Source organism: Capricornis sumatraensis, chromosome 1 (genome assembly GCF_032405125.1).
Source record: "Capricornis sumatraensis isolate serow.1 chromosome 1, serow.2, whole genome shotgun sequence".
In the NCBI taxonomy this organism is placed as follows: Eukaryota; Metazoa; Chordata; class Mammalia; order Artiodactyla; family Bovidae; genus Capricornis; species Capricornis sumatraensis.
The window spans coordinates 28,511,773-28,526,900 of NC_091069.1; the positions used below are offsets into that span (position 1 = coordinate 28,511,773).

General features: G+C 38.9%; 1 protein-coding gene across 2 annotated transcripts in view; it reads right to left on the reverse strand.

The window, feature by feature from the left end:
• LDAH (lipid droplet associated hydrolase) overlaps positions 1–15,128 on the reverse strand; it is a 92,066-nt gene that overhangs the window by 48,972 nt on the left and 27,966 nt on the right. The window lies entirely within an intron of this gene.

The following is a 15,128-nucleotide window of genomic DNA, read 5'->3' on the forward strand; positions in this document are numbered from 1 at the left end:
ATCTAGCTTCTTCCCAACCAAACACAATTGGTCTGAATTGGCTCAGATCGTCAGATCTCAAAGCAACCACATTTCGTTCTTGTGAAGCATCTTTCATTTAGTGCCTGCTAGGCTTTTTCCACTTCAGGGAATTTTTTGAGGCCTACATTGCATATTGTTCACAGATTTTCCATAATAGCAAGAAGGGAGGGTAGACCAGCCTCATGCACACAGGGAAACCATATTAAAGAGTCTTTTCCTTTCTTAACCTTCACATTCATAGTTCTCATCTCCACAGACTGACAGACTTGCAAAGAATCTTCTGGCTGGAATAAACAATAGCCACAAAAAACCAATTTCACAGAATTTTGCTCATCTGTTTCCACTTTCTGCTATGTTATCTCTTCACTGACTGCTATGCTCCATCCACTGGGGCTCAGAATCTGTTCTGTGAACATCCAGTTCACTGGCATAATAAGGTCTGAATGTAGCAAGGCACGAGCTATGCTTTTCAGACCTGTATCCAACCAACTGCCAAGTTATTCACAAAGACAACAGCTTTGACTTAGCATGTGCCACTTGCTCGCTCACACCCCAGGGCCTCTTAAAGTCCTAGCCATTATGAAACTTGCAGTCTGATGAGATTTGAAATAGGTCCACTTCACCCTAGCAACAGGATTGAACAATGATGCTGATCCCAACCTGTGATTTTGTTATCACATTCAAAAATTAATAACAATCATGAGGCAAGCTAACAAGATATACACCGATCCACAACCCAAATTATCTTGTGAAGGGGGAGAAGGCAGGGTTTATTAACAACAACAAAAAAAATGTTGCAAGGAATGGAAAAAGCCTAACTAATTAAGTGGAGTTCAGTTCAGCTCAGTTCAGTCGCTCAGTCATGTCTGACTCTTTACGACTCCAAGGACTGCAGCACGCCAGGCTTCCCTGTCCATCACCAACTCCTGGAGCTTGCTCAAATTGAATGGAGTAGGATGAGTTAAAAAGCTAGGATGGCTGCTATTGAGATGCTGCTACTGACTGTGAGCTGCTATTGGTTTCAGGGGTGGGTTTTCCTGCAGAGAAACCATGAAGTTGATGCTACCCTTTTTTTTCCCCTGTGATTGTTATCTCTTGCTGTGGACCTCTCTGAACCAACTTTCTGTTATGAAGTCATAAAATCAAACTGCTTTTTTAAAAAGGAAAGAAAACATATAACCATTAAATTATTACAAAAATATGTGCCATTAAAAGAAAATTTTAAGGGTGAAAATCACTCCAAAACACAACATTCAAATACAACCTCTGTATTCATTTTATTTTCAAGCTTTTAAATGCATGCTATCTCTTGATATACAGTTGTGCTCTACATTCTCTTTATTATTATAGCATCCTTAATATTCTACAATTATTTTTCATGTCTTAGAATGTCTTTTGAAAATATAGTATACTTTTAATAATTGCACATTCCATATTCAAACTTTCCCTCATAGTTGGGACATTAGGATGTTTACAATTTTTGATACAATAAATAATATTTGTACATAAATGTGTTCTTTACTTTTGAGATTAGTTTCTTAATACACATTCCAAACAAAGAATTAGCAGGCTCAACTGCTATGAACACTTTTCATAGGAATTATTTTTTTCTGGTAACACATGATCATTGTAAAAAGTAGAAACAATATAGTCTCCACTTCCTATACACCCTTACTTCTACCTCCCCCAGAGACAACCACTGTAAGCCACATGGTATTTACCTGTTCAGACTTTCTAAAAATGCATACAGAGGTAGACACACACAACACTGAACTTTTTCTTTAAAATACTGAAATAGCAGCAACTCACTTTGATAACGGTTGAGGTACATTCATCAAACATCGAGTACTACCATAGTCAATAGGGTCACTATTAACTACTACCGTACCCTAGTTTATTAAGCACTGTGTCATACATTGTGCTAAGTACACCTTTCTGGATAGACTTTATTCTAACTCTCCCTCAGTGAATTATCTGTACATGTCCTTTGTACCTTTATCTGAGAAGCTGCTATTCTTTTTCCTGATGTCCACAAATTCTTTTTTAATAATAAGACTAGTTAGTGGCTGAGAACATGGACTCTGGAGTTAAACAAATGTGGGTTCAAATTCTAGCACATCCCCGATAAGCTGTCTAACCTTGAACAAGTTACTTCTGTCCTTCTAAGTCTCAGTTTCCTCATGTATAAAATGGGAAAAGAACAGCCTCCTTCAAGAGTTGTTGAAAGAATTAAGTAAGGTCCTTAAATTATAATTATAGTAATACGATAAATAATTATAGTAAAATGGCTAATAATTTAATCTTTAATTATACTAAATATCTACAAGGGAATTAGATATCTTAAATACATCGTAATAAATGACAGTACACTTACAAAAAAAACTTTTTCCTTACCTTCCTGAAATTTAAAAATATATTAACTTTTATGATTGGAAAGAAAAGCCTTTAATTTAAAGAAAGGACTCACAAACCAACCGTAAAACAACATTCTAGGGACTAAGAAAATCTGAATATGAACTATATTAGATAATACCATTAATTTTGTTAGGTGTGATGACATGGTAGTTATATAAGAAAAAAAAATCCTTCTTAAAAGATGCACAGTGAAGTTTTTAAGGGTGAGATATGAGGGCTTTAATATATCTGAAGAAAAAAATAGGTAAAGAGAAAATATTAGTAGCTATGTTACTTCAGATAATGGCTATCTGGATATTTATCATACATTTTTTTCATTCGAAATTTTTCATAATAAAACTTTTAAGTGATCAATTTTAAAAGACGTCTCTTTTTCCTTTCCATTAATATTAGTTTAGGTGATAATATTCACACTTCTACCAACATGGACTGCAACTGAAGAATATACCTTAAACTGCTTAAACACCCTTCCCAGGTTATGCCTAAGTTTCACCCATACAAGCTGGGGCACCAGTGATTAGATAAAGGTCCTCTTCTGTCACTAGGAGAATATTCTCAAAACTTGTTACAATGCCACATATATAATTACTTCATTGCCTAAACATATAAAAATATAGACAGTGGAGTTTGCTGGAATGCAGAAAGTCTCTGCGAAGCATATGACTGAGAACTTACACACAAAAAAGCAGGGCTTAAATCAGCATCCACTGACAGACCTCTGCCACCTTGCTGCTTAAATCTTGGAACTTAAGACTTCAAAGAAATGAGAATGAAATACAGTCCCATCCCAGGCCTGAATCATTGAAATGAGAAAATCTGTCTTGGTAATGCTGTTTCCCTGTATCAACACCTTTACTCAAGGGGACTAGCTGTACCTGTGGATAAGATCCTAGGTGCAAAGAACTAGAACACATGAAATACGGACAAGATGTTTATTTTAGATAATTTGATAAACATTCCTCTTGCTTCCAAGGAATGATATGAGAAGACAGAGATGACATGCCATGAAAAGACCAAGGACAGATTTAATTGTCCATAACATCTTGAACATTCTACATTCCAACCTTTTGGAGAAAGTTCTAGTTCTCAAACTAGAGCATGCAGCAGAATCACCTGCATGCGTGTGTGCTTAGTCGTGTCCAACTGTTTGTGACCCAAGGACTGTAGCCCACCAGGTTCCTCTGTCCATGGGATTGTCCAGGCAAGAATACTGGAGTGGTAGCCATTTCCTTCTCCACGGGATCTTCCTGACCCAAGGACTGAAGCCAGATCTCCTGCATTGTAGGCAGATTCTTTACCATCTGAGCTACCAGGGAAACCCCAGAATCACCTACAGTACTTGTTAAAAACATCGATTGGTGGGTCCCAGGCCTAGAGTTTAAGATTCTTAAGTGGTGCTGAATAATTTGCATTTCTATCTGATCCCTGATGATGCTGATACTGCTTTGAGAACTACTGGCTCAGATGGATGAATCTAAAGCCTTATGTCATCAAATATATTCTACTCACAACTACTCCTGGACCAAGAAGAGTGCTTAGTTGCTCAGGAGCATCAGACTCTTTGCAACTCTATGGACTGTAGCAGCCAGGCTCCTCTCTCCATGGAATTTTCCAGGTAAGAATACTGTAGTGGGTTGCCATTTCCTCCTCCAGAGGATCTTCCCAACCCAGAGATCAAAACTGTATCTCTTGACTCTCCTGCATTGGCAGGCCAATTCTTTACCGCTGAGCCACCTGGGAAGCCCCAGGAAGAGGTGGTGATAAAATGTGTTTAAGCAGGAAATGTAAGGCTTTCTCTGGCTAGTAGCCACTTCACTTCATCTGCCCTATCTGCAGTAAGATAGTAAACATATCTCACTAACTCCTAATATATACCGAACTTTTAAGAGGATGCGGAGAATTTTCCGTATCTGATAGTCTATCATGGACCACAAATACTAAAATGGCTCAATTTTTAAATCTGAAAAGTGTTCAGAAATTCTCAGATGAAATGCATTAGATAAAGTACTAAGTATTAACATGCATGAAGAATGTCCTATTATAAACTCCTGTTTTCACTTTCTTGCAGCTTTCCAAAAAATTAGCCCTTTGTGGTGAAATTTTCCATGCTTGGTTTCAGCCCAAAGGTGATTTTTTCTTTTTTTGCAAAGTTTGAGAAAAATATATTAAATAGTTTTTGAGTTATGAAAAGATGAAAAAAGCCCACACAATTTTTCCACTTTGAAAGCAATTTCAGGATTTTTTTTTCATATGTAGATAACTGAAAAAATGGCTGAAGCTGAAACTTTCCATGTGTCTAGTTTTCAACAAGGCAGTCTGTGGGTAATTCAGAAAAGACAACGTGTGTGTGTGCACACATAAACAGACAACAAATATGTATTTAAAATATATATACATGATTAGAAAAATAGCATTTCATCATAGTCTGCACAAACTTTCCCTAGAATAGGGGATTTATGAGAGTCTTTCACAAGCCAGAGTGGTTGTTGACTGCCTGACCCCTGTGGCTTTCTTGCACCGGGGTTCACTAATGGGTCATGTAGACACAACTGTAGAACTACTGTGCACTGTGTTTGCAGAATCTTCCAATTCCCTTCACATTCTATCCTTCCTTTTGCCCCAGCTCAATTCTAGGTTTCTGCTTCACTGTCTTTGGAGTTTAATTTCTGCCCTTGCCTGTGCCTCAGTACCAACTCCCTTGATCTTCCATGATCCAGACATTCAGCCATGTTCTTGCTTCTCCCAGTTCTCTCTTACTTCCCTCAAAAGCATTCACCCACTTCCCACTAAAACTCTCCTTGTGTATTTGAAGAACTCAAGTCTTAAATAATTAACAGTTGGAACCTTACGTTTAGGTCAAATAGGTTTTGATGGTTTGTCAAAGCAACTTGCTCTAATTATTTATAATCATAACTTTCTTAACTAACTCACGTGAAGGCCAACGATAGGAAAGCTAGAGAACAGAATATAAAGTCCTAGTTTTGCCATTTACTAGCTAACTAACGTATAGATAAGATATAACTCCTTGGAACTTTGTTCTCCTTACCTGTAAAATGGGAAAAGATTAGGTTGTTAATAACTTTGCTACACGTGAACATGTTTTGTAAATTTCAAATGAATGTTGGATAAACTGTATTAGTAATGATAATAACTTCAATTTTTAACTGTTTCAAGTTTCTGGGCTCATATGAAGAACCAAGCACAAGGCCACAAAAACCCTTTTGCAAGGACATGAAGATTGAGAAAAATCCAAGTATTCAAGTGTGTAGGCTTAAAGGACAAAGAGGAAGAAATCTGTTCCAATAAACATTTCTATTTCATTTTCAGCATCTCTCTCTCAGCAAGGGCTATTCCCACCAGCAGATGCTAAATTCTCTACCACTTACAGGGAAAAGATATTTCCTAGACCAACTTGTTCCTTAAGTTATCATCTTATCTTCTCCACTTCACTGACCAATTCCTGGAGCACCTTTCTTCAACCTCCTTCTCCTATTATTTCACTAAAAATGTTCTCTTCTAGGTTATCAATGACCTTCCGATTACCAATACCAGAAGCTTTAAATTTTCCTTCTCTTCAACTGTAGTTACACTCAACTTCTTTACCTTATCCCAGTTATCTACTCCTACCTAACACACCATCCTCAAATGTATTATTTCTGATTCTGTGGGTCAGGAATTCAAACAGTGCTCAGCTAGACTTTGGCTCCACATGGCATAGAATTGGGTCACTTACTTGGCTGCTTCCTATAGCAGATGGAAAGTTTAAGAAGGTTTCACTCACTTCTGGGGCCTCATGATCCCCTTCTGGGTGGCCAGCCTGGGCTTCCTCATAGTTTGGTGGTCTCAGGGTTGCTAAACTCTAATTTGGCATTTGGCTTCCAAGAGGGAGAAAAGGCAAGCTCCCAGTCCCCTTAAGGCCTGGGCTTGGAAGTACCAGAACGTCATCTCCTCTGTATCCTATTGGTGAAACCAGATCACGTACTCAGCCCAAATTCAAAGGGGAAGGGAAGGAGACTCACCTCCTGAGAAAGGAATGGCAAAGAATCTGTGATTGTCTTTAATCTACCACATTCCTATGCCTTTCAAGACATTCTCCTTCCTCTTTTCTTCACTTCTGTGGCATACCCTAGTCGAGGTTAATGACCTTCAAGTTCCTTACCTCGACCTACAATAAGATATACATTCTATATTGTAACCTAGGATTTCAACACATACTCATAAAAACACATACTCAGAAAACATTCCACAATACATACCTTTATAACAATAAAATTAATATTTTCCATTCTATTTTATTTTGCTTTATTTTACTTTTATTATTTTTAAATGCTGTTTTATTGTTTACAAACATATGTTTCCCTCTCAGAAGAGGACTGTACTCCATGGCCTCCCTGCTGGTAGACTTGTTCATGTGAGTTTCTCTGTCCAGTGTAGTATGAGGAGTGACAAATGTCACTTCCAAGCAGAGGTTTTAAAATGCAAAGTGTGGCTCACTATTTCCTCTTTATTCTCTGCCATGAAAAGCTATTTCATCAACCTGGGCTCTGGAATAAGAGTGCATGGAGAGAATTACACGAGGGCAACCTATCCTCAAAGAGTGATAAACAAATCTTTATTGTTAAAAGCCACTGACACTGTGTTACCAAGGCATAGTATACCATATCTTGACTAATCCACAGGCTCCAACCCACTGAAGTGAATTCAAGACCCACTAATGGATTGCAGCCAATTGTCTGGAAAATTATTATAAATTTTGCCTTTTTCTCTGCTTCCTCCTCTCCATCCTCCTTTCCATCAAATGAAGTCACTTTCCTAATATACATCTATGATCTGTTTCTTTTCTCTCTTTAACAATGTCCCTGGGTGAATCCTGTCTATTGTCTTCATTATTTCTCATCTGAACTAGCCAACTTGCCTATTCACTTGGTTGTTTACTTTTGATTCTATACTCTCTCTCCATTTCATTGCCTTTTCACTGAGAAGCTGATTTACCCAGTGCATGACTATTATTATCACAGGTCCTTCAGTGGCTCCATGCTGTCCAGAAAAGAGGGTCTAGACTCTCTTGCACCTGCACTCTGTCAGCCTAGGTTCTCCTGCCCCACTGCTCCCTTCATGTGCACTGTGCTGCTTCCCTCACAGTGCCCAGGGATAAAAACCGTCTCTCTCTCTCTCTCTCTCTTTTTCCATACATTTCCTACTGTTTAGAATAGACTGCAACTTCCACCTTGCCCAAAAAAATCCCCATCAAATTCTATTTCTAAATACTGACTCATCCTTCCTCTGCTCAAACACCTGCTCTTCAATGATGCTTTTGTCTGATCTTCTCAGTTAGAAGTCACCTCTCTTTTCAAAACACTCAGAGCCTCATGAGACTTCATTTTGCCTTCTGCTTCTTATCAATTAATCTAGGGACAGGACTCTTGACAACAGTTACTTTGAGAAATGAGTTATCTCCTACTCTTCCCCCACCTCTGGATTATCTTGACTGTTGAACACAACTTAGTGTAATCATATAAATATTTCTCATGAGCATGTCTAACTCTGCAGACAAGTAGGTTCGCCAGAATAGTGTAAGTATACCACAAGCCCAATGACCTCATTTCTTTCAGAGTATTTGAATTTATTTTTTTCCTAACATAGATGAGATGTACTTCTGATTCAACGCACAGATGAGATGATCCAACATGCTATTTTAACTCTTTCGGTAAAGTTTTTCAAGCTTCTTAGTTGTACTTGTGGTGTGTTTTGAGTATCTCCCTAAAATACTAAAATTTTGATTATCTACATACATCATGGGGATGCTCATAATAAACCAAAGAAAGTAAGCTATTATTTCTCTAAGAAATGTCAAAATCCACATACTTAATTTTGCCAGTTTTACTCTTATATCTTCATTTAAGATGTGTCCAGTTTTACTTGAAAAGAAATTCTATGATTATCTGTTTTCTCTATTTGCAGCAAATCAGTAGCAGCAAAGTATAAGTAGGGAGGAGAAATGGTACCTAACACTGACAGAGGAGATGGAATAACTATAAAATAAACAGACATGAGAATTGTTTTTTAAAAAAGCACTGTCATCTAAGAAATCTCAGGACATGGGCAAAATCCCTTTAACTGTATTTTACTGTATAATAGTATCAAAATGACATCCTTGAATCATTAGGGAAAAGTTCTTCTATAATCAACATACATTGTCGAAGAATGCAGGTAAGTTAAAAATATGTTTTAGACAAGTTTTTACCCAAATGGATATAATGGTCTAGGGCTTTAAAGAGTAAGTTTAAGTAATCTGGAAATTTCATTTAGAGAGAAGGTATTTTTGCCAACCAGATAGACAAAGAAAGCTCTATGGTATTGTGCATTTTCCCCCAAGAAAGGCCAAATAATATAAAAAATTAAATTTTGAAGGATCTGGTACCCTTGGAAAGGGAGGAAGTGTTATCATTAAATGCCATATAAATTGTTAGAGGAAAACAAAAGCTAAATTACTTGAATTTCACTTTATGACTTAGTGCCCAGTTAAGAATCGGGGGCTTTCAACTCTCAACCTTGAACTTTATGCAATTTTTTGGAAGAATCAGATGGCACATTTTGAACATACAGAAGACTGATTTAAAGGAAAGTTCTAAATAGTGAGATGATTACATTTTTATCCCCATGTCACCCCTTCTGCCCCACATTGATAGAGCAGTATTCATGTACTTCAGATGGTAAAGAATCTGCCTGCAATGCAGGAGACCGGGGTTCGATCCCTGGGGTTGAGATCCCTAGAGGAAAGTATGGCACTCCACTCCAGTATTCTTGCCTGGAGAATGTAATGGACAGAGAAGCCTGGTGAGCTACAATCCATGGGGTTACAAAGAGTCAGACAGGACTGAGCAAATAATACTTTGGGGTCTAATCTACTACTCCATGAGCTACAATGAAATGAGTTGCATATAGCTGGTTGTGTACACTCCAGGAACATTCCATACTATCTGGAGGCTCTGCCACCATCCAGAGATTTAGAGAACAATCAGATATATTCTTTAGATTTTCTTTATACAGCTGGGCTTCCCTGGTGGCTGAGTAGTAAGAATCTGCCTGCTAATGCAAGAGACATGGGTTTAATCCTTGGATCAGGAAGATCCTCTGGAGAAGGAAATGGTAACCCATTCCAGTATTCTTGCCTGGGAAATCCCATGGACAGAGGAGCCTGGTGGCCTACAGTCCGTGGGGTCACAAAAGAGTTGGACATGACTTAGTGACTAAACAACAACAACATATCTACAGTTATTGTAATCATATCTTACTCCTAGATTAAGACAGAGCCAAGGCTGAAACCTGACAAGGCATTTTTCTCTCCATTTTTACCTATAAAATTAAAGATGGGACTTGACTGTCTCTAAAGATCCTACTAATTCATTGGGAAAGACTTTGATGCTGGGAGGGATTGGGGGCCAGGAGAAGAAGGGGACAACAGAGGATGAAATGGCTGGATGGCATCACTGACTCTATGGACACGAGTCTGAGTGAACTCCGGGAGTTGGTGATGGACAGGGAGGCCTGACGTGCTGCGATTCATGGGGTCGCAAAGAGTCGGACATGACTGAGCAACTGAACTGAACTGAATGGAATCTGAAATTGTGTTTATTTTGAATCATGACAGTGCTATTGAACAATCTTCCAACTATCTATTTTCTCAAGTTTCTTTTAAAAGTTCTTTATTCTGGACATGTATGTCAAAATATATGAAGACTTATATAATTCTTAAATTATAATTTCTATATATAGAAATTATATATAGATATAATTCTACCAAATTTGCTTAAAGAAACAAAATTTTTAATATGAGATTTTTAAGAGTGGGTCAATTATTTCCTTCAGTATATTAAAAAATAGGTCAGATATTATGTGTAAAATATATAGTAAGTCTCTTAAAATAATTTTATGACCATAGTTTCCTATCATTAGTTACAAAAATATTATAAAGAACTGAACCAAAATAAAACCAAATAAACCAGCTACTAAGCTACACATATGTCCTCAAAAATCTTATGGGAGTCAAATATTCCAGTAAAAATAACATAAGAGATGGAAACACAAGTTTCTTATTATCACACTTCATATGTTGTAAAACATAACAGCTAACTTATTTTTGGCAAAATGATTAGGGATTGCAACACTCTGGCTAATACAAACTTATTTGATTGTCAAATACATCTTAAATGGAGCGTATCATGCTAACTTCAGGCATGCAGGCACTGTGCCGTCTGAGATTAGGCCAGAGACACTGAAATTTCAACACTTCAGTAGGGATCACACCACCATTATTAGCTGGGCCAGATGTTTAAAGAGGGGTGTGTATTGGGGGGAGGACTTCAACAGTGCAGTTAATTGAAACCAGATAAAGCTTTTGAATAATAATTAAAAAAAAATCATGCAGATGTTCATCCTCCTCCCCGGGTAACCTTTATGGACAATTTATTGCATGCGCTATTTTCTAGAGTACACCCTTTATAAGAAAACACAGCCTTTTGTGTTTCTCTGGAAACTCTATAATCACAGCATGAGTTATGTCTCCACAATTAGACTAGGTTAAGCTCACGTTTCATCTGCCTTTTCTCTTTTCACCACAATTCCTGCAAGGGCAGGAACACCTGAAAGCAGATCCTTAATGAGAAAGTGACAGAGCTGAGGAAGCTGCAAGAAGCTACACTAACTGTAAGATGCATGGTACTACTTCTTTCCCAACAGATATGTGAACACAAGCCAAAAAAGAGAGAGAGGTTCAAAACAAAAGTGCTCAACAACGATTTTCAAATATGCACAGGAGAAATTAAACATTACATGCAGAATGGATGTGGAGCAAACGAACAAAAACTGAAAGGAAAGATCTCTAGGTTAACAAATCGAAGGACTCAGAAATGGATCTTTTCTTTCCTATGTTTACAGAATGGTGTATTTGTCAGGGTTCCCCAGAGAATCAGACTCCAAACATTTATTATAGGGATTGGCTCACACACTCAGAGAGGCTAAGAGGTCCCACACCACATGATACCTGCAAGCTGGAAACCAGGAAAGTGAGTTGTATAATTCAGTCTGAGTTCAAAAACGTGAGAACCAGGGGAATAGGTGAGGCCAAAGGCTTGAGACCTGGAACTACAATGTCACAGGGTAGGAAAAGATGGCTGTCTCAACTCTAGGAGAGAGAAAGAAAGAATCTGCCCTTCCTGGAATTTTTGCTCTATTTGTGCCCTCAACAGACTGGATGATGCCCACCCACCATGATCAGGGCAGATTTTTTTTACTCAGTCCAGTTCAAATGCTGATTTTCTCTGGTCCTCACAGACATACTCAGAAATGTTTTACTAACTATCTGAGTACCCCTTAGACCAATAAGGCTGACATGTAAAACTAACCATCACAAATAATAATGCTATTATTATTTCAAACATGCAAGTACACTTTCAAAAATGGTTTTAAAGCTTTTGAAACACTTGGAACAACTAATAACCAAAAATAATACTTCATATCAGTTTGCTACATTTTATTTGACAGGACCAAGTTACTTCCTACACCAGGAAATGTATTCAGTATTTTAATTTATATATCCACATGCTTGACAGTACATCACACAAGTGAAATACTAACTGGGATAGTGGTGGGGTGGGCAGCCTCTGACTCGGCCCCCAGTGACCCTCGCCTTTTAATATTCATGCTTTAGTATACTCCACTCCCCTTGAGTTTGTGCTGGATTTAGTAATTTGTTTCTAACAAAGAGAATACTGTAAAAGTAGTGAGATATCATTTCTGTAATTAAGTTACGGTCTGTGACTTCCATCTTGCCAGCAGACTCTTTCTCTGGCTCTTCTCCCAGACTTGCTCTGATGGGGCAAGTTAGAGAGGCCCACATTCTAACGAACTGAGGGTGGCCTCTACCCAACTGCCAGTGATGAGCCGAGGCCTCAGTCCAACAAACTTGAAGGAGTGAACTGAGGCAGATTCTCCTCAATTCAGTTCTTCACATGAGACCATGGCCCTGGAAGACACTTTGATTACAGTCTCGTGAGAGACCCTGAACCAGAGGACCCAGCCAAGTTATGACCAGATACACAGAAACTTGGAGAGAATAAATGTGTAGTGCTTTATACTGTTAAGTTTTGACCTGAGATTACTAACACAGTAGTTAACCTAATGACTGAACCAGTGCTTCCAGTTATTCCCACTATGATAATAATAGCTAATACTTATATAAAACTTTTAAGTTCTAGGTATCATTCTTTATATGAAAGAAAGTGAAAGTGAAGTCGCTCAGTCGTGTCCGACTCTTTGTTACTCCATGGACTGTAGCCTACTAGGCTCCTCGGTCCATGGGATTTTCCAGGCAAGAGTACTGGAGTGGGTTGCCATTTCCTTCTCCAGGGGCTCTTCCCAGCCCAGGGATCTAACCTGGGTCTCCTGCATTGTAGGCAGACACTTTTACCATCTGAGCCACCATTCTTTATATAGTTTCTCACAAAAGTCCTTTGAAGAACATATTACTATCCCCTTTTACAGATGAGGAAACAGAGGTATGGGGAGGCTCAGTAACTTGCCCAAGGTCACACAAGCGAAGTTTGACAGCAACTGTCTGAGCCTAGGTGTCTTGTTTCCAGAGCAGGGAGTCGTAGCAACCGTGCAAAGAGAACTGCTAAGGGCTAGGACTAGATATTATGCAAACAGTAACCTCATAAAATGGTACCAGAGGAGCTTCAGAGGCATAACAGAGATTAGAAGCCATGTTAAATGCTAAAAAAAAAAAAAAAGGTGGGGGGGGAGGCCTGCTTTCTGATTGAAATGCCTTATCTAGGGGTGGGGGGAAATAGAGTAGAAGCAATACTATAGTGAATGGAATGTGATCTGATTGAATTCACACTTAAAATGAAATATATACTTTCTTATACCCAATGTGAGAAATTAACAGCCCCCTTTTGGTATGAACCACCACACCCCAGGAGGTTACAGTTGTACTTTTCCCAATGGCAATTATAAGTAAGAAGCGAAGTGTGTTAAGCCGGTGGGAAAAGGAGCAAATTTCTAGTGAGCTGTGAGACTAAAGGAGATCAGTCCTGGGTGTTCATTGGAACGACTGATGTTGAAGCTGAAACTCCAATACTTTGGCCACCTGACGCGAAGAGCTGACTCATTTGAAAAGACCCTGCTGCTGGGAAAGATTGAGGGCAGGAGGAAAAGGGGATGACAGAGGATAAGATGGTTGGATGGCATCACCGACTCAATGGACACGGATTTGGGTGGACTCTGGCAGTTGGTGATGGACAGGGAGGCCTGGCGTGCTGCGGTTCATGGGGTTGCAGAGTTGGACACGACTGAGCGACTGAACTGAACTGAACTGAGACACCACTGAGGATGTTTTATCACATGAAGTGAAAATCTCCCAGGCTAGGGAGGTTCCAGGAAAGAATCATTCCTGTCTTGCCTTCAGATTACCAGGTTAAATAGCACTCCTTCATGCTCCCACACACTCTCTATTCATATAAGACACTAGGTACCCTACCTATGGGTTAGTCTGTGTTTTCCATTAGGCTTCAGGCTCTCTTGGCCCCACAGACTGTTTTATTCACTGGGATGTCATCAAAACGCAGCATGAGGCCTGTTACATGGCAAGTGCTGAATATGCAAGTTTGTTGAAGAAGGAAATAATTTATGTTCTAAATCACATTTAATACATCATTTCAATGGTATATGTCAGTAAAGGTATGAGGTTTTGTTTTGTTTTGAAGTGTTGTATAGTTCACTAGCTTTCCTGGAACTTTAAACAGGTCTTTATGTCTCCAGTGTCTCACTTATTATCTGCTGCACAGTGGCACGCAGTAAGTATTTATGAATGAGTGTCTCAAAAGGCTGCCAAGCTACAAAGCAAGTAAGGATGCAGACTTATGACTAAATAACGATCTAGTGTTCCTTAAGCACAGCTGTTTTCCTGTCAACAACAGTGATGATAAATCTTCCTCCTTTTGAGAGGAGGTATGAGAATTTACTGGACATGAATCTGAGCAAACTCCAGGAGATAGTAAAAGACAGGGAAGCCTGGCGTGTTGCAGTCCATAGAGTCGCAAAGGGTCGAACACGACTTAGGAACTAAACAAGAGCAAACATGAATATTTATACAGTTCTCTTCCTAGACAAGATTCCTGCCTCAGTCTTAGTTGGTGACTGCCTTTAAATAATCCTTTATGAACGACAGCAGGTTATATGTAACTTAAAAACTCCGGATCACCCTAGATTAAAAGACATTTGCTCAACTAAAATATTATAAATTAACTATCTGTTGTTGTTCAGTCATTCAGTTGAGTCCAACTCTTTGCATCCCCATGGATTGCAGCATACCAGGCTTCCCTGTCCTTCACTATTTCCTGGTGTTCACTCAAACTCATGTCCACTTAGTCAGTGATCCCATCTCAACCATCTCATCCTCATCCAACTCATCTCATCCTCACCCTCTTTTCCTCCTGTCCTCAATCTTTCCCAACATCAGGGTCTTTTCCAATGAGTCGGCTCTTTGCATCAGGTGGCCAAAGTATTTGTGCTTCCGCTTCAGTTTTTTCAATGAATATTCAGGTCGATTTCCTTTACGACTGACTGATTTGATCTCCCTGCAGTCCACGAGACTCTCAAGTCTCTCCAGCACCACAATTTGAAACCATCAA